The sequence below is a fragment of the Vombatus ursinus genome, unplaced genomic scaffold (genome assembly GCF_900497805.2).
Source record: "Vombatus ursinus unplaced genomic scaffold, bare-nosed wombat genome assembly UNPS02014813.1, whole genome shotgun sequence".
NCBI classification, from domain to species: Eukaryota; Metazoa; Chordata; class Mammalia; order Diprotodontia; family Vombatidae; genus Vombatus; species Vombatus ursinus.
The window spans coordinates 8,120,872-8,141,295 of record NW_020954591.1 but is presented as its reverse complement, the minus strand read 5'-3'; the positions used below and the strand labels follow the sequence as shown (position 1 = coordinate 8,141,295).

At 38.4% G+C, this 20,424-nt stretch overlaps 1 protein-coding gene across 1 annotated transcript in view; it reads left to right on the top strand.

Annotated features, from left to right (window-relative positions):
- The window catches only part of FRY (FRY microtubule binding protein), a 505,098-nt gene that overhangs the window by 1,093 nt on the left and 483,581 nt on the right, over positions 1 to 20,424 (top strand). The gene's annotated exons all lie outside the window — the stretch shown is intronic.

Genomic DNA, 20,424 nt, shown 5'->3' with positions numbered 1-20,424 from the left:
TTTTTTGGCTTAATTACCTTGCATCCACTAAGCTGTCTCTTTCCACAGCTGATTTTGTAAGGGTTTTTATCTGTCACATTTGACTAATGTGTATGTAGTGTATATACATTTAATAATAAGAGCAGGACATTTAATAATGTCAAGTTTATAGCTTTATCATTTTCCCCTTAAGTTCTTAGCCTTCATTGTTACTCACTGATAGGACTTAAGATTTATTGAATGATGTCTAGCTGATGTTCCTATTTGGGAGATGTCCTCTTTTCCCCTATTTTACTCCACTATTCTTGCAAGTAAACTGTTTACTGACAGACTTATGAATTTCTGTTTAGAAGACAAACTATTAAAAATCTAGCCTCTTTTTTTCCAGGCTTGTTTCTTGATTATTGACAACATGGAAGTCTGCATGGTATAAGATTTTATCTTTAAAATAGACTTATTTTCCCCTTCTGAATGTAGGAAAATCTTTGGGGACTTTTTTGTTGTTAGTCAAATGGAAAAGTCCTATTTTTGGGACTTGACCCTGGATGTTTTAAAATAGTTTTAGACTCATTGCCTAATCTAAAGCATAGTACTGAATCAGCTGCACAAATGATTCTACAAAACTGTGTTCTTGAAGCACAAAAACACAGCCACTACTGCATATTTCATGTAGTATGTATTTCATTCAGTTTATTTCATTCATTTCACTTTAAAAAAAGAAAGAAAAGAACTGTATAGCTAATTAACATGGAGGCAGCTTAAAAGGAACTGGGACACTAATTATTTGAGACAAGTTTTTGTCTGAGGATGGTAACAGTTGGCCTTTGTGCTTAAGCTGTTCTGTACTCTATCCAAATTCAGGTTAGGAGCTTGTTTATGCTAAAGCTTCTGTCCAAGGTGAATAAAACGTTCCAAAAGCTGCCTCTGGTGCAGCAGTTTCAGGGGAAAATGAATCAAATCATGACCACAGTTAGTGGCTAGACATATTTCCAAATTTACTCAGACCTTCAGCTTAAGTGTAGGATAATTGACTACAGATTGAATAACAAAGGGAATTGAGACAGTGGAAACCTGAAGCCAAGTCAGATAAAGAACACTATCGTTGCCCTTCATATTGGACCAAAGTGGAAGAGGAATCGGGGATACTGATGTGGTGATAGCTTGTCCTGAAACATTATTCTTTCTAGGTGCTGGCATGGCCCCAATCATGCAGCTGTGCAAAATGTTTAAGTCTGTTTAATACTCAGTATACCCCAAATATATGAGAGCCCTTCTAAAATTGTTACTTTCTGATGTACATGTATATTTGTATACATATTTGTGTATATGCATATATGTATTCTGATATGTACAAAGATGTATGTGTATATGGAGACAGAGAAAGAGGGGGAGAGAGTAGGGAGAGGAGAGAAATGGAGAGGGGGAGAAAGAGGGCGAGAGGGGGAGAAAGAGGGCGAGAGGGGGAGAAAGAGGGCGAGAGAGAGAGAGAGACAGAGACAGAGAGAGAGAGAGAGAAAGAGAGAGAGAGAGAGAGAGAGAGAGAGAGAGAGAGAGAGAGAGAGAAAGAAAGAAACCTCCTCTGCAATTTACAGGAAGTTGTCTGAACACTGATAGATGAGGTAATTTGGTCAGGGGCACACAGACTGTGTCAGATGCTTGAACCGAGGTCTTCCTGTATCATGCTTCCTTTGATAAACTCCTGGAAAAGATCAAGGTTTCAAACTGGACAGAAATGCCCTTATTATAACAAATGCATTGCCTATAAATGACTTTGAATACTTTTGTCAAAATGTATATTTTTCTTTTTTTAAAAAAATATTTATTTTTACTACTTTCCCTCTGAAATTTTTTTAACAAGTAATGAAATTTATCCTTTTCCTATTCAATGATTTATTTGCTATGGGCCTAAGAATTTTGTGGAGATGACATTAAAGAGACACAGGAAAATAAAAAACGTTATGTTGAGTTATCTGTCTTTTGGAAAACAATCTCCAGTAGGAGCTCAGGAATAAATGTTCTGAGGTTTGACACTTAACCTGGCATTTTCAGATCATAGTAATGAGAATAGTTCTTGTAAAAAGAAACCTTAAATCTCTTTGAAACAGGTGTAAGTCCTGTGGGACTAAAATATATCATTGTGTCAGTGACTATCATGGATATTTGTAAGCCAATTTCTGAGCTTTTGTTTGATATATGTTTGGGGCTTTTGCTTTTAATTAAATTTTCCATTTAGTTTCATGAGATTTTGTATCATGTGAATTAAATACTGTGTAATAAGTTATTATCTAAATATTTATTTAAAACAATACTAAATATCATAAAGCATAAGGAGTTATGTTTCTAAGATTGCTTTCTTTACTTATAATTTTAGTGCCAAGATTGCCAGTGTTTGTAGTAATTTGAAATTTATGATAACTCAGGCATTGGGCATCAATCTCACCCACTTTTCCCTTTTTATGATAAAGGAGGTAGCTAAGGTAAATACATAGTAGAATCAAGATTGTCCTGTTTAACAAGAAGAAATTCTTTTCAAATGCTTTAGAAGAATTTATCCATTCATTTAAATATTTATTGAATGACTATTACATGTGCAGCTCTGTATTAGGTATTGTGCACATCATTGGGGTGCTATTTATAAATCATCCAATCCCTTCCTTATAATTAATCTGATGAGGAACTCCACTTGCTGAAACTTTTTTAGGCTAGTAGAGGTCACGGTATATGTTTGAAAGTGATAAAAACGTTATTTCTTCAAAAAATATTCTGGAATTCACTCATTTGACAAACATTTATCAAGGTTCTATATACAAACCTGGTATAGTAGCTAGAGGACTGGTCTTGGTGTCTAGATGACCCAGGTTCAAGTCCAGTTTCTGACACATGGTCACTGAACCTCTTGGTGTCTCTATTAAGTTAATAGATTTTGGAGCAGCTAGGTGGTGCAGTGGATAGGGTGCTGGGTCTGGAGTTAGGAACCCTTATTTTTCTGAGTTCAAATTTGAATTCAGACACTTACTAGCTCTGTGATGCTAGACAAGCCACTTAATCCTATTTGCCTCAGTTTCCTCATCTGTAAAATGAGGTAGAGAGGGAAATAGCAAATCGTTCCAGTATCTTTGCCAAGAAAACCCCAAATGGGGTCATGAAGAGTCAGACACAACTGAAAAAACAACTGAACAAAAGTTACAGATTTATTACCAATCTGCATCTGGAAGGAAATCCAAAAATAAAATCACAGATACAGACCAAAAAATAATGTGTAAGACCGAGTGCTAGGTACTGAGGGAGATACAAAGATAAATAAGACATTCCCCCTATTCTCCAAGGAGTTTAAGTGTAGGCAGTGAGATTAGACAAAAATGCAAATAACCCTAATTCCATATAAAATGTGATAAGCATATTAGAGAAGTATGATCAAAGTCCAATAAGGCAGGCAATAAATATTTATTAAGTACCTACTGTGTACCAGGCACTGTGCTAAGCACTGGGGATACAAACTCAAAAAAGAAAAAAAAAGACAGTTTCTACCCTCAAGGGGCTTACAATCTAATGAGGGAAGATAATATACCAAAGGAAGCTGAATAGAGGGGTGGGGAAGGTGCTTGACAGGGAGTATGATGGAGAAGTAAAGAGGAGTACATCCAGGTGGGAAATGAAGAGATGGCTGGCCTGGCTCCCTTCATTATATAGAGGTTTTAAGAGTTCTTCATTCTGTCCTCCAGTCATTAGGGCAGAGGCTGTTGTTGAGATGTGAAAGTACCAGTGCTGATGAGGTTCCTGGGGGAGTGATATAGAGGTGCAAAGAAGTGTAGCCAGGCGGGAAATGAAGGTGCCACTAAAGTTTATAAAACTTGATATATTTATGGATAGATGGATAAATAAAGCATTTATTATATGCATATTATGCACTAAGAACCATGTTTATAGGTCCTTTTCAGTGTCTAAATTATCTTGAATTACATTTTTATTTAATATAACCTTTACTAATGCAGTAATTATTTCCTTGTCATTTACTATTATTTTATTTAAGTTAATATCTTTAAAAAATGTTTAATTACCAGACAAATGAGATCACTGATCCAACAAAGTGCCATCTACTATCTATATGAATTTGGGAAGTCATTTAATCTCTTCGGGCCTCAGTTTCTTCATCTGTTAAATAAGGATATTGGAGTGGATGACCTTTAAGGTCCTTTCAGTTCTAAATCTATGATGTCATGTTCCTATTTATTTAATTATACTAAGGAATCTACAGTGATAAGACCCTTTCTGAAATGATAGTAAGCACAGTTCAATGGGTACAATTGCCATCCAGGATAGACATTACCACAACTCAAATGGATTTTAGTATATCTTATATTAAGACAACAAGGTAAGGGGAAAAAAAAAAACAGAAAGAAGGGAAAGTAGAAATATTTGAAAATAAGAATTTTGTTCTCAGCTATTGGCCAATGCACAGATTTTTACATCAAGATAAAGTTATAATAGCTTTTTATTTCAGTCAATCAATAAATTGTCCCTTCCCTCAAGGAGTTTAAATTCTACTGCGGGAAACAACACATACTCATATAAGTAAATACAGAATATACTCATGATAACTTTTGAGTAGAGTAGGCACTAGGCCTCATCTAGGCGATAACATTTGAACTGAGCTCTGGAGGAAGCTAAGGGACCCAAAAGATAGACGTTAGGAGGAAATGCATTCCAGGAATGAGGACAGCCTATGCAAAAATATGGAGATGGGTGATAAAATATAACATATGAAGAACAGCCACGTAAGCCAGTTGAGGTGTACATGAAGGAGTACGTGAAGGAGAATAATGTATAATAAAACTGGAAAGGTAGACTGGAACCAGATGGTAAAGAGATTTAAATGCCAAACAGAGGAAATGGCATTTCCTCCTAGAAGCACTAAGGAACCACTTGAATTTTTTGATCAAGGGACTAACATGATGACCTCTGTGGTAGGAATATCATTTCAGTAGCTGTATGGAGGATGGATTGAAGTGGAGAGAGCTATGAAGCAAGGGGAATAATTAAGAGGCTAGTGCAGTAGTCCAGATGGAAGGTGATTATGACCTGTATTAGGGTGGTGACTGAGGGGGGCAGAAAGCAGATAGATAAGAGAAAAGTGATAGAAGTAGAATTAACAAGACTTGGCAACTGATTGAATAAGTTAAAATAAAAAGTTGAGGATAACTCAGATTGCAAATGTATGTCACTAAAAGGATGATGACGCCCTCAATGGAAATAGGAAAATTTGGAAGAGGGATAGGTTTTGAGGCAAAGATAATGAATTCTCCTTTTGGACTTGATGAATTTGAGAATCCTGCAAAACATTCTCTTGGAAATATCCAGTAGGAAATTGGTGGTGTGATACTTGAGCTCAGGAGACTGACTAGGGCTGTATATGTAGCTCCAAGAATCAACAGATGAAGGACAGACCATCCACTGTGGAGAAGTAGAAGAAAACACATCTTTTAAAAACAGAAATAGGTCTGGAGGGATATTTATCACTATAGGATTCTATAATCTAAAGGAGAGTTCCATGATTTTCACAACACTGACACAGTTGATATTGAATACTCATCATTTCAGAGTTAGTCACTTCAGAATACCACAGAAATGACACAAAGCTAACTTTTACAAAAGGTGTTTCTCAAAGTACTAATTGTAGCTTCAGTGTATTTTAGTCTGTGCACTGATGAATTTCTGTCATCTGTTCATCTCAGTCAGTCCATCAGTCAGTAAGCACTTATTAAGCATCTACTATTTGCCAGGCATTGTTCTAAGCACTAGGGATACACTATAGCTGAGTTACTGAAAAATGTGTGTAGAGTTCTTCCACACAAAGAATTATCTAAACCAGGCGTTGCTGCCTCCAAGCCACATGTGGCCCTCTAGATGCTCAAAGGGACGCACTTGAGAACCTAGAGGGCCACATGTGGCCTCAAAGTCATAGGTTCCTCACCCCTGAAACGTACCATGAGCTGAAGGATAATATCTTTCTCACAAAAGAACTGGGAACTTAGTCTTGAAGAGCCTGGATTTATCTGCTTAGTGCCACAATCACATATATGTCTTTACCTGGTCCAGTTTCACAGAAAATGTGGTGACAGGCCTCATTCTTATAATGGAAACACCCCCACCAACCATCCCCCATATTATTGAAGTAGAAGGAAACACCCAATCAAAGTGAGACCTTTGGTTTTTGGTAGATATGCTCCGCCCTTTGTAAACATTCTGTTTGCATGATAACATGGAAACCAGATTTATCCAGGACTATCCTTGAGGGAAATTCTAAAAAGGTAATCATTTTTTTTGTCACAGCAGGATCCACACACTGCAATGCAACATGTACTGTGTGAAGAAGGGACCAGCCCTTCGGTCATGTGGATCCAGGTGTCTGGGGCACCTTGGAAAATTCTCCATGTATTAAGGAGGTGTGGCAGAAGGAAAAAAGAGAGGTAAAAATGGAAAAGAAACAGATTAAAACTTCTGCTAATTATCACTTACCAGTCAGAGTGACTTTGGTGAAGTTAGAAGCCCCAGAGGAATTAATCTAATTACTGTGGTTACCTAAGCAAAGAGAAGTAGAGAATTGTGTAATTATCTAGTGAATTAAATCAGTGTAGACTGCCGAACTATATAATTCAGTCCACCATATGATTCTCACTTTACCCAGGAACATATGTATGAAGAGGTTGCTTTTCTTTTTCTTTCTTGCCTAGCTGGATTAGCCATGAAATTGCCAGAGCCCTCACCCCAACCCCCAGTTTACTTTATTTACGTAGGTATCATCTTTGTTTGAGAAACATACACATGGGATTGAACCTGACCTTACCTTGGTGTACACCTTGTTTGCTAAGAAAATAATAGTAATTGAGAAGAGTTGTCTTTGTCACAGACAATTAGCCAATTAGAATGGATATTTTGTTCTTGGCATAGATTTCATGGTCCCACGACTTCTAGAATTTAATTTTAGTAATCGGCTTTTTGTCTGTTTAAGTGTGTCAGGAGACCTTTTGTTTAAAAAAGCTATTATCCAATGTAATCAGAGATTGATGACATCCTCTTAAGTGCTGAGAATATCAACAGTTCTCTAGAGTTGTGATATAATGGATCCTGAGAGTGGTTGGAATTAATATTTCAGATTAAAAAAACAAAATAAAGACTTTGTTTTGTGAAGTAATAGCTATACATGGCCACAATATGAAAACTGGACTTTTCTACTAAATTTATTTAGCGTAATAAAAAGTGTTAACAAGCAAAGTGGAATTAAATATTGGACAGTGGTGTCAAGATAGGCTGTTTAATAATTTTGATTGCATTAAACTGGAAAGTTTTTGCACAAACAAAGCCAATGGAACCAAGATTAGGAGAGAAGCAGAAAATTGGGAAAGAATTTTTACAACCATTGTCTCTGATAAAAACCTCATATCTAAAATATGTAGAGAACTGAATCAAATTTATAAGAATATAAGTCATTCCCCAATTGATAAATGGTCAAAGGATATGAACAGGAAGTTTTCAGATGAAGAAATTAAAGCTATCTATAATCATACGAAAAAATACTCTAAATCACTATTGATTAGAGAAATGCAAATCAAAACAACTCTTAGGTACCACATTATACCTATCAGATTGGCTAACATGACAAAACAGGAAAATTATAAATGCTAGAGAAGATGTGGGAAAATTGGAACACTAATGCATTGTTGGTGGAGTTGTGAACTGATCCAACTGTTCTGGAGAGTAATTTGGAACTATACCCAAAGGGCTATAAAAATGTGCATACCCTTTGACCCAACAATACTACTTCTAGGGCCACATCCCAAAGATATCATAAAAATGGGGAAAAGACCCACAGGTACAAAAATATTTATAGAAGCTCTTTTTTTGGTGGCCAAGAATTGGAAATTGAGGGGATGCCCATCAATTGAGGAATGGCTGAACAAGTTGTGATATATGAATGTAACGGAATACTATTGTGCTATAAGAAATTATGAGCAGGTGGACTTCAGAAAAACCTGGAAGTAAGCAGAACCAGGAGAACGTTGTACCCAGTAACAGCCACGTTGTGTGATGACTGACTTCTCAGCAATGCAAGGATCTTAACAATTCTCTGCCTCCGGTTCCTTAATCACACTGTAAATTTCCTATTCCCCAGACCCTCACTTTAGAGGGATGTTATAATTGGGGTCATAGGAATCATAGATCCAGACCTGAAAGAGCCTTCAGAGACCATCTAGTTCAACCCTCTCATTTTAGGTGAGAGAACAGATCAGCAGAGGTTGAATGATTTGCCCAAAGTCTCATAGGTAACATACTGGCCGCACGCCGACCTTCTGCCAGCCGTACGCCGGTACCCACTTCTCTTATAAGAAGCACACTACCAGAGTCTTACTCACACCCGAGTCTTCGGTCCTCAGCCGGATCACCACACAGAGACGAGCCATTGGGAGGCACCAACACCAGAGCTTTATTCAGAGGCCAACACAGCAAGCCATCATAGCAAGCCCAAGCAGCAAGGCCAGAGCAACAGGGCAGGAGCCAGGGGAGAGCACGTGTGATCTGACCACGCTTGTTCCTAAAATCCTACCTAGCCCCTCCTCCCCAGCCCGCTTACTAGCCAATGATTGTAGGGTCAGATACCGGAAGGGGCTGTCTGAGTTTAGCACACCAAGGGAGAGGGAGTGACGTAGGAGGCTAGGACCGGAAATAGGAAGGAGGCATCTGGGATTGACGCATAGACAAGAGTACGTGACCTAGGAAGTCAGACTCAGGAGGGGTCTGGGGTCAGTGCTGCACAAAGGGACCCAGGAAGTCAGGAAGGTCACAAGAGGCATCTGGGGGTGACGTTGCATATAGGGAGGGGACTAGGCAAAGGGAACTCAGTCCTCTGCCATCCCACTCCCACGTGGCACCGCCCCTTGCCTCAGGAGCTCAAGCTCTGGCTACTTCCTTGTACCCAGCTTATCTCACAAAGCACTGCCCAATTGCCTCAGGGCTTCTCTGTATCCAGCCCATCCCAGTTCACCACGACTCTGCCTGCCACAGCCCCTGCCTCGACTTCCAAAATACCCAGATCTTACCCTACCCTTGCCACAGCGCCCAACCTGGTAGCTGCCAACATCAGACAGTCCCTCACAGGTAGTAAGTAGCAGGGATAGAATTTGGATTTCCTGGCTTCTAAGATCCCTTCTCACTCTAAATCAATGATCTTATGAGCTACGAACTTGAATTCTTCAAGAATCTCCAATGACCACTGATATAAATTAGAATCTCTCTGTGACTTAGATTATTTTCATGAGTTGCTGCAGCTGAAAAAGTCATTAGGTGGAAGCCTACTTTCTGTTGATTTGTTGTTCAGTTGTTTCAGTTCTATCTGACTCTTCATGACCCTATTTGGGCTTTCTTGGCAAAAATACTGGAATGGTTTATCCTTTTTTTCTCTGGCTTATTTTACAGATGAGGAAACTGATGCAAATAGGGTTAAGCAACTTGCTCAGGGTCACACAGCTAGTGTCTGAGGTCAGATTTGAACTCAAGAAAATGAGGCCTCCTGACTCCAGACCCAGCACTCTATCCAATGTACCACCTAACTGCCTTCTCTGTGGATGAATCTCTCCAAACCAAGCTAGGCTGGTCTATCATGACAAAAAAGTCTCTTATTTCAGTGAACCCATTCTCAAAGCCATTTCAGTTTGGAAGGACCACCCAGAGCTTCTGCTCACTTGGTATACATTTTGGGAAATATCATGGTATCATAATCACATGAACTCTTTAACCATTTTGGGGGCCCTGGACCTTTTTGGCATTCTGGTGAAGCCAATGGACCCCTCTCAGAATCATATTTTTAAAGGCATAAGATCAAGATGGTGGAGTAAAAGCAGTGACTTGCTTGAGCTCTCCCCAAAACCCCTCCAAATACCTGTAAAAAAATGGCCCTAAAGGCATAAGATATATAAGATTACAAAAGAAAAGAATCACATAGAAAAAGTTATCAAAACAATTTTTAAAGTTCACAGATACATGGCCTTTGATCCAGGAATACCACTTCTAGGCCTGTATCCCAAAGAGATCTAAAAAAGGGAAAAGGACCCACATGTACAAAAATATTTATAGCAGCTCGTTTTGTGGTGGCAAAGAATTTGAAATTGAGGGGACGTCCATCAATTGGGGAATGGCTGAACAAGCTCTAGTATATGAATGTAATGAAGTACTGTAAGAAGTGATGAGCAGGTAGATTTCAGAAAAGCCTGGAAAGACTTATATGAACTGATACTGAGTGAAATAAGCACAACCAGGAGAACACTATACATAGTAACAGCAACACTGTGTGATGATCAACTTTGATAGACTTAGCTCTTCTCAGCAATACAGTGATCTAAAACAATTCCAAAAGACTCATGATGGGAAATGCTGTCCACATCCAGAGAAAGAACTATGGAATCTGAATGCAGATCGAAGCATACTATTTTTTCTTATTTTTTGTTTTTGTTTTTTCTTTCTCATGGTTTTTCCCTTTTGTTCTGATTTTTCTTTTACAACATGATTGATGTGGAAATAAGCTTAATATGATTGTACATACATAGCCTCTATCAGATTGCATGCCAGCTTGGGGAGAGGGGTAGGGAGGGAGGGGAAAATTTTGGAACTCAAAATCTTATAAGAGAATGTTGAAAACTAAAAATAAGTAAACAAATACTTAAAAAAAGACACAGACTCCAGGTTAAGAACATGGCCAGTACTTAACATAGCCCTGGCACCTCATTGGTACTTATTAAATGTTTATTGATTGATTGACAAAGAGCTCTGGATTTGGACTCAGAAGACTTGGTTCAAATCCTAGCCTTACTAATAATTACTTCTGTAAACTTAGACAAGTTTTTTCATCTTTAAATGAGAGTTGACTCTAAATCACATAATAACCCACGATCATCTCCATGAGGCATGGAGGCATGGTAGGGAATTGAATTTTATAGAGATATAAGAATATTGAGAGATAAAATTGAGTCTATGTGAAAAGGTACTTTTAACATTTCAATAAGAAAGGCTTTTTGTAAATCAAAGTTGGTGCTTTTGCTATCTGTTTTCATCACTCAAATGTATCGAATCTTCACACAATATGAGCCTCATCAGTTAGATATGTTACTGTATTCTGTTATTGAAGCAGAAATACCTAGATGACATTCCTGCTGAATTGATACCACAGGGTAAAAGGTTCCCCAGTTTTGTACAGTGTCCAACTAGTGTCTGTAAAATTACCCTCAGTCACTGAGATAATTTTCTTTCTTTTTTATTTTGTTTTTATTACCATTATGATTATCTTTCTGAACAATCTTCCATGTGTGCTGAAATGCCCTTGGAATCAAATTTTTTCCCTCCTACCTTATGAAAGGAAAGTTAAGGTGGGAAGAGAATCTGGTGTGTAATAGAATAGCTAGTCTCAAGATACTTAGCCACACCTCTTAGAATTGCACACCTTCAGGTGACCCTGGACAGGAAGGCAGCCACTTTTAGTGAATTCCAAACTCTGAAAGCAACTGTGGTTCAAAAGTAAGCAGATTTCACAAAGGAGATAAGAAAAATCTACGTCTTTCTTAACCATCTTCTTGTCCTTTGGGGAAATGTTTTTTCTTGGGAAAGTGAGCGCTTCAGATTCTCTGCTACTTGATGGATAAAGTCTTGGCTAGTGGAGTACCATCTTGAAACTGAGAAAGCTGAAGCTGGCAAGGTTCCTTACTCTTACTAAATCATAGATGGCCTGTCTCATTGAGCCTCATGTTTTAAAAATGCAGGTAGCTAAATTCCTTACAAGCTGTTACTTGCAAGGAACACTTCACAGGCATACTTATGCAACTACATTTTATATTATCTTTATCACAAGCAAATACAATAGCCTGGCAAACAGTTTTTTTTTTCTGTACTTGAAAAAATTAGCATTTCCCAGCATATGACATTTCATGAAACAAATAAATACATAGACCCCACATCCAAGTAACGTATAACCTAATAAGACACAAAAAAATAGAACTTATTTAGTGCATCAAAATTTTTTTAAACTAATTTTCAGTTACTTAAAAATAATTACGCTGTCTGGCTTTTTAAAAAATTGTTTGGTTTGGCTAACATTCTTATTTTTATAACTAACTCTAGCCCTACCCACTGTTTTGATTCATGCCTAGCCAAGTTAGTTGAAGCTCTAAATTTCTTGGTTCATGTAAGTTTTCATGGATGAGTTATAATCACTTTTGAAAGTGAAGGAAATGGTCCCATCAGATTTCTTATATAAACTTATTCTCTTGTATTTTATAGGAATGTTCATTATTAATACATTCAATATGTTTGTATATGTTATGTAAAAATATTCATAATATTTACACTTAATTAAAAAGCTTAGGGCCTAAGGGCCATATAATTTAAACAATATTTCTCTATTTTGATGTCATTTTGTTATTTATGAATCAAAAATCAATGAAAATAATGCATTCCCAGTTCAATTTGATTTGCCCCAAAGATGACATTAAATTGGGTGAACCACTTAAAGCAAGTGGAGAACAGAACTAAATTCTTGAAGCCCACAGTTCTTTGGACACGTCCACAAATGAGTTCCTTTGGAATTTAAGTACATATGCAGAAGGTGATACGAGGACACAGATACATCCACTTAGCTCTAGTTCTAATTCAGTGGTTGTATTGTATGTATTTTTTGTCATTAATCCTATAATATCTCTTTTTTGTAGCTATTTTCAGGCATAGAGGCCTGGAAAAGTCTTTTTGTAAGCTGTGCATGATCATCCAGATCACATCAGTGCATAAATGATCTGAAGTCAACCACAAATGTTGTGTTTCTATGTCCCGTAAATATATTCTAAATATTTCAAAGTAGCATTGGAAAGATTTGGAAACTATTTATAGTCATGTACAAAAGAAGAGCCAATTTCCTATTGGAGGATATGAGTTGGGGTAGAGATGTCAGGGGCAGGGACGCAGTTTTCAAAGCTGTGCCAGAAAGTTGGCCAGAGGCTTTAAAATTCCAGTAACACTGTCTACAGCAAATTTATTTATTCTCAAGGCCACAGGAAAAGTGTGTTGGGGATGGCAGAATAGTGGGAGGAAAGGAAAAGGATTTTGTTTTGTTTCATTATTGAGTGATGTGAGGGGAAGGATGAAACCTCCCTGATTATACTTCTCTCCCATGGTCACGTCTATGCTCTTACGCTTCCCTTCATCAGGGATGTCTCTTCTTCCATCCTTTTTGTCTTCACAGTCTCAGGGCCATAGATTTAAAGTTGGAAGAGACCTTTGAGGTCATCTAATCTCACAGCCTCATTTTGCAGAAGAGGAAGCTAAGCCCAGAAAAGTGAAGTGATGTTTATTATCTCACAGATATTTTGAACCCAGATCCCCTGACTCCAGGCAGGTCTAGTGATTTTTCTGCTGCACCATACTGCCTTCAAGGCTCATCTCAAATACCACCCCACTTCCTTAGATGAAGCATTCAAGGTGCTTCTGCATTCTTATCTTCTCCCCTGCATCTCCCTGAGGCCCCCTACTTTTTAAAATTGGTAATTGTAGTTCAGTGAATGACTGACAGAGCACCCAGAAGTATGCTCAGGCCAGAAGCTGAAAATTGGTGGGAGGAAGAAAGTACAGTTATCCCTTCCACGTTGCAATTTTCCCCATCACAGTTTCAGTATATCATGGATCAGCGTAAGAAATAAAATGGGAGGGGCAGCTAGGTGGCATAGTGGATAGAGCTCTGGCCTTGGAGTCAGGAGAACCTGAGTTCAAATCCAGCTTCAGACACTTGACACTTACTAGCTGTGTGACCCTGGGCAAGTCACTTAACCCCTATTGCCTAACCGAAAAGCAAAAAAATAAGTGAATAAATAAATAAATAAATAAATAAATAAATAAATAAATAAATGGGAACTTGGGTGTGGGGTTTGTCAGAAGCTTCAGAGGACATGCAAGACCAGCAGATGACACAGAAAAAGTTTAGAAACTCAGAAATGCATGAAATATATGTGTAGTATTATCTAATATCAACATATTTTATCTTTTATTACCATCTTAATTCAAACTTCTTCTCTGGTATGAAGGGAGGGCCAAAAAATTTTATGTGGATTTTCCAGATCATGTTGGGCATTGCGCCTTCAACCCCCATGATGTGGAAGGGATAACTAATTTTTAAAATGGAGAGCTAGGTGAAATTTCCTCCTTCTGGAGTCTTGGGTCTGGTGGGGTCTATGTCTGTTTCTGAGCCTTTTGCTCTATCATTTCCTGATGTGGTACTGTCACAGTCAATAAAAATTTGTTAACTATTTTTTTATGTGCTAAACACTAGAGGCACAAATCCAAGCAAAAAAGAAATACAGTCACTGCCCTCAAGGAGCTTACATCATAATAGGAGAAGATAGCACATCAAAGGAAGCTGAGAAGTGGGGTTGAAGGAAGTACCACACAGGACCATGGTGGCAAAATCTAGAGAGTCAGAAGCAGAGCTGGGAGAGGAATGAAGGATGACCAGCCTAGGTCCTTGCTCAAAATGGAAGTCCTGGGAGGAACTCACCAGTGGGAGAAAGGGACTACAAGGCTGGAGGGATATTCCAGGGTGACATGGCCACAGGTGCAGAGGGAAGTCCTGGGATGAAAAGGCATCTGAGGCAAGGTGGTAAAGTCCAGAGAATCAGAATCAGACAGGCAAAGGAATGAAAGCATTCATATCCTCACACACATGTATAGTATTTGGTAAAAAGAATGCTCTGCCAGGTAAGAGTTTGTATATACATATATGTGTATGTGTGTGTGTGTGTGTGTGTGTGTGTGTGTGTGTGTGTTTGGTAAAATGAATATAGATGTATATATTGTATATTTATAAACCTACATACACTCACAGAATATATATGAGTATGTATATGCATTCATAATTCAACCTTTGGAGTTCTGAGGTTTATTGCTGGTTCTTTTCTTGAATTTTATCTCCTATGAATTTATGGATGTCTCAAATGCTGTCCTTCTTCCTACATTGTAACAGCCACCTATGATACTCAATTCAATTCAACACACATTTTCATGCACATCACCCAGTTTACTTCTTTTAATAGTCAGACAATAGTCTTAGGTAGATCCTGCCCATAACCCTATGCTGTCCTGTCTGTTTCTTAGATTCACACGAGCAGTTGCCTCCCTCTGGCCAGGGTGCTAATAACCCAGTCAGTAGCATAGGCAGGATCCAATTGGCTGGTGTTTCAGGGTTCCTGTAGAGCCTTAGATAGAGCAGTCCCAGGGCACAGAGGATCCCTGTTGTACACCCCTGGCTGGTATTTTCTTACTTTGTTATCACTCTTCTTATGTCATCAATAATATGTTGGGCTTCAGGGCTTTATTAATAAAGTTAATAAAATACTACCAATAAAAACAATAATTCATGGATTCTAGGGTGCTTAAAGCTTCCTATTTTACCGAAGATATTAACATAGGCTCTAATAGGAGTCATAGGAGTCAAGGAGAAAGATGAAGGCTAAATAACCATTATACATTCAGACCCTGTGATTTTCCCCTTGTCTGAGTGGCCTGTCCTAAAACAATGAGAGCTGCTGTGAATGCCCCAGTGTCACTTCCCCTGTGGAGATGGGACACAGTAAGGTATTTTAGTGTGCCCCTTTGCTTAAGAAGGGGACAGAAGTGGATCCTTCTCAGAAATATTATAGCAATAGCTTCCCACAGATATATTATTTTCTATCCTTAATCTTCACCTTTTGCCTTAGAGATAGACTTGTTATGTATCTGTTATGTGCCAGATGCTATGCTAAAAAGCACTTTACAAATTATTATCTTCATTTGATGCTCACAACAACCCTGGGAGGTAGGTGCTATTATTATTCTTATTTCATAGTTGAGGAAACTGAGACATACATGTTGAGTGACTTGCCCAGGGTCACACAGCTAGCATGATAATCCACACAGCTAGATTCCCTGCATCCAAAGTTTGATTTGAATTATGTTGCTGCTGCTGTTTAGTTATTTTTCAGTCATGTTAGACTCTTCGTGACCCCTTTTGGGGTTCTCTTGGTAGAGATACTGGAGTGGTTTGCCATTTCCTTCTCCAGTTCATTTTTACAGGTGAGGAAACGGAAGCAAACGGGGTTTAGTGACTTGCCCAGGGTCGCATAGCTAGTAAATGTCTGAGGCCGGATTGGAACTCAGGTCTTCCTGACTCCAGCCCCACTGCACCACCTAGCTATCCTACATTGTTGTTCATCCTTTGTTCTCAAAGAGGACCAATGACATCCCTAGATTCTTGACTTGCACATGAATTGGATTTAAGTGAGGCAGAGTTTCACAAAGTCATCAGCCTCGCTCTCTCCTCCAGAGTCATCTAGCCTCAGACACTGACCTGGGCAAGTCACTTGGAGAAGGAAATGGCAGACCACTTCAGAAAATACCAAATGAGGTTATGAAAAGTCGGACACAACCAAAGCAACAAAATTACCCTATATTACTAAATATAGTAGAACTAATAATTCCATATTTCTAGGAACCAAGAGAAATTCAGATTTTTGGAAATCTAGGTAACTTTACTTTTTATCTTCCTTGTACCTAACTTCATTGCTGTCATTATAGTCATTTAATTCCTTCTTTTAGTTTTCTGGTTATCCCAATTTCCAAACCTCATCATCCTCCATAAAAGCTGACATGTGCTCTTTGCTGCTTCTGTCTTCACTCACATCTCAAATTGTTTAAGGAAGTCTTGAGCCCTTGATGGGCATTGATATAGTATATGGGATTCTACTATACAGAATGGAATAGTTATTTTTCAAGGCTATCTTTTAAAATACCATTCAATTTTCTACACTACTTTTACTCTTCAAGATGTGCATAAACTAAATAATTTGGCAATGCCCAGGAGATGTGGTTATTACTTAGTGTAAAGACCATGGAAAGACTCTAATCCAGGGGTGAGGAACCTGTAGCCTCAAGGCTATGTAGCCCTCTACCGGTCCTCAAGGGGGGCCCTTTGGCTGAATCCAAACTTCACAGAACAAGCCCCCTAATAAAAGGATTTGTTCTCTAAAACTTGGACTCAATCAAAAGGTTGCACCCAAGAACCTAGAAGGCCACATGTGGCCTCAAGGCAGCAGGTTCCTCCACCCCTGCTCTAAGCTATTACTTTCCCTATAAAATTACTACAGTGGGCAAAATAGAACTTAAAGTTCTGCCTGGTACCCAGAGAGACCTCATGAAAGGGGGGAAAGGAAAGGAATGAGTATTGGATTTGAAATAAGAGATCTGAGTTTGAATCCAGGCTCTGTTACTTACTGCATCACCTTAGTCATTAGTTCAGAAATCACATCATTCATACCATGATCACACCCTGGTGTGGTTCATTTACTTTTTCCCCTGTAAACTGAAACTGACCTTGTGAAAATCCCTAGTTACTGCCACGTTATTGATGTGAAGCATTCATGGGCACATCTTGGGATGTGTTTCTAATTATGGAACATGACAACATAACTTCTTTTTCCAGATATCTGAGTTAGAATGCTATACTCAACATGAGAAATCAACATTTCTTTTTTTTCATGATTGGAAAATAGAAGTTACCCTGTCTATAGTGACAGCTGAACATGAAATGGAGTATATTCTCTCACTATAAATGCAATGGGCACATGCTTATTAAGCCTCATTATCATGACAATTGCAATCACCCCTTCTCTTTCCCCCTCCACACACACTCCCTCCCAAGGCTGGCTGAATCATCAGATCATTATACAGTCAGGGGTCTTCAGAGGATAATTGCCAGCTTAGCCTGGTTTTTTGATTAGTTTTATTTTGTATTCCCTGCACCCATATTTTTTTCGTTCCCTAGCTGCATTCATGAGGGGGTTGGGGAGAGTGGGGAGGGAAGAAGAGAGATATTAATTCAGCATGGAATAAAATTTTTAATGCCACACAATTTTCCTAATAGTCACAGACTCACTCACATGATAAACTATGTTTTCTATGGGAAAATATTGGAAGTCTTGCCCCACAGGAGATAATAGGTACAAAATTTCCCTTTTAAAATCATAAACAAGGCTAGTGATAATATATATAATTTTTAATACTGTGTTAACTTGAAAAGAACAAAGAATACATTTTGTGTTTTCTCTTACATAGCTTTGCAGGCACAGCATGATGCTTTTAAATCACTTTTAGGCTAAATCCTCGGTTACATATTCCTTCTTTTACAAAAGCTGAGTGACTGATAAAACAAACCAGTGTGCTCATAATTGACGTTCAAAGGTGGAAAATGACACCCAGGTATTAACCTCTTAATTCCCAATATAAAGTTTCACTTAAGGAAAAAAACAGCTTCTTCAGAGTCACTATTAATAAACAAGCTGATATGTACAGGAGTGACATAGGGACTGATTCATGAGATCATAAATCTAATGTTTGTCAGTTTCACAAATGAATAAGAAAAGGGCACCATGTTGTCATGGAGAATTCCCTAAGAGTTACTCTAAGCAGCAGCAGACTGCTAAATAATTGATATGTTGTTCAGATTAGAAATGGTGATGTACAGGCAGTTTGTATGTGATGTTCACCCATCCCTCAACTACTAGAAAGTCTCATGGAACCCCTAAGAAGAACAAACAGTGGGGATGTCAACACATTCCCATTCTGTGGGAATAATTAGGTTCTGGTGCAATTACTAACTGGGAGCAGTCCTATACATAGTAAAAAAACAGAACCCTTATTCAAAATAAGTGTGTAGTCCTTACTTTTAAAATGCTGGTTATGAGTAAGGTGAACCAAATGTCCCCAGTAGTATATTTTAGTTTCAGGATTGTTTTTAAGCCAGGCATTACTAGTTGGAGACAGTCAACTTTCTCTCATTCCTGAAGGAAAGCAATTTTGAATGATTCTGAGAAGAAAAGTGTAATAAGTGCCATGAGAAATGCTTTGCTTTTGTTTACTATTAGGTGACCTTAAATGAAACTAGTATCATTAAAAATAAGTTCCCTTTTTATCTGTTGGAATGTGTGGGTTTCAAGTGTGATACCTAAAATTGCTAAGTAATGAAAGACAGGGAAATAGAGAATTAATACTATGTGTCCTGAAGTCATTTTAGGGTGCTAAGAGATTACGGAGATTAAAACACTGTGTGACTTTTAGGCAAAATGGGCATAACCGTTTAAGCACAAAAAGAAATGACTCTGCATCAAGGCCTGTTCTACTGGAATCCTTGTATTGCTTTTCTTTTAGGTCAGTGTAGCATAGGAGAAATGTCTGACCTCAGACACTTAGCTGTGTAACCATGGACAAGTCACTTAACCTCTGTTTGGCCTAAGAGGCAGCTAGATGGCTCAGTGAATAGAGCCAAGAAAACCCCAAATGGGGTCATGGAGAGTCAGACACAACTGAACAATAGCAAAGCAGAGGAGAAAGGAGTGCTAGAAGTGGAGACAGGAAAACCTGGTTTTGAAGCCTGCCTTCCACTCTTACCAGCTGTGTGGCCATCAGCAAATCCCTTAGCCTCCCAGAGTCTTGGCAGTCTGTAAAATGAGAATCCTATAAGACCCACCCTCATGGAGCTGTTGCAAAGCTCACATGAGATGGTAATAATATGTGGCAAGCACTTTGTAAACCTTAAAATGCTACATAAACGTCATCTATTCAGCTTTCAAACAGTGGTCCTGTTTTAAGAAAGTGAATTGCCACCTGAGACAGTGTTGTGCTCTAAAGAGATGCAGAGGAGAAAAGTGGGAAGAAGAGTAGCAAGTCGGTCACCTCTTCAGTCCCTCATCTCTGGGTGCTACCAACCTCAGATGTCTAGTAAGCCTGACACAGAAACTTTCACAGGACCTAGAAATTTGATGGCAAAAATCAAGTTTTGTCGTAACTCTGTGTGTGTGTGTGTGTGTATAGACACATATATACACACACATACATACATGCATACACAATACACACATAAATATACATACATAAGTGTATTTTTTTCAAGTGCCAGTTATACATAGAATACTTTGAAGTGACAGTCTGTTGACTCAGTCAAGAAAGAAACAGTCATTTATTCAGTGCCTACTATGTGCCAGGCACTGTGGTAAGCACTTTACAAATATTATCTCATTTGATCCTCACAACAATCCTGTGAAGTAGATGCCATTATTCTCATTTTATAGTTGAGGAAACTGAGGCAAACAGAAGTTAAGTAACTTGCCCAAGGCCACACAGCTGGTAAATGTCTGAGGCTGGATTTGAACTCTGATCTTCCTGACTCCAGGTCCAGTCATCTATTCACATCACCCCTTAGTTACCTTTATAGAGATCTGAGAATCCAGTATAAGACAGCCCATTAGCATTATATCCTAAAGTTACAGTTTAGGCACCTAGGTTTTGAGAATCTCTATATTCAAATCGAGTACTGATCCCATGGCATCTATT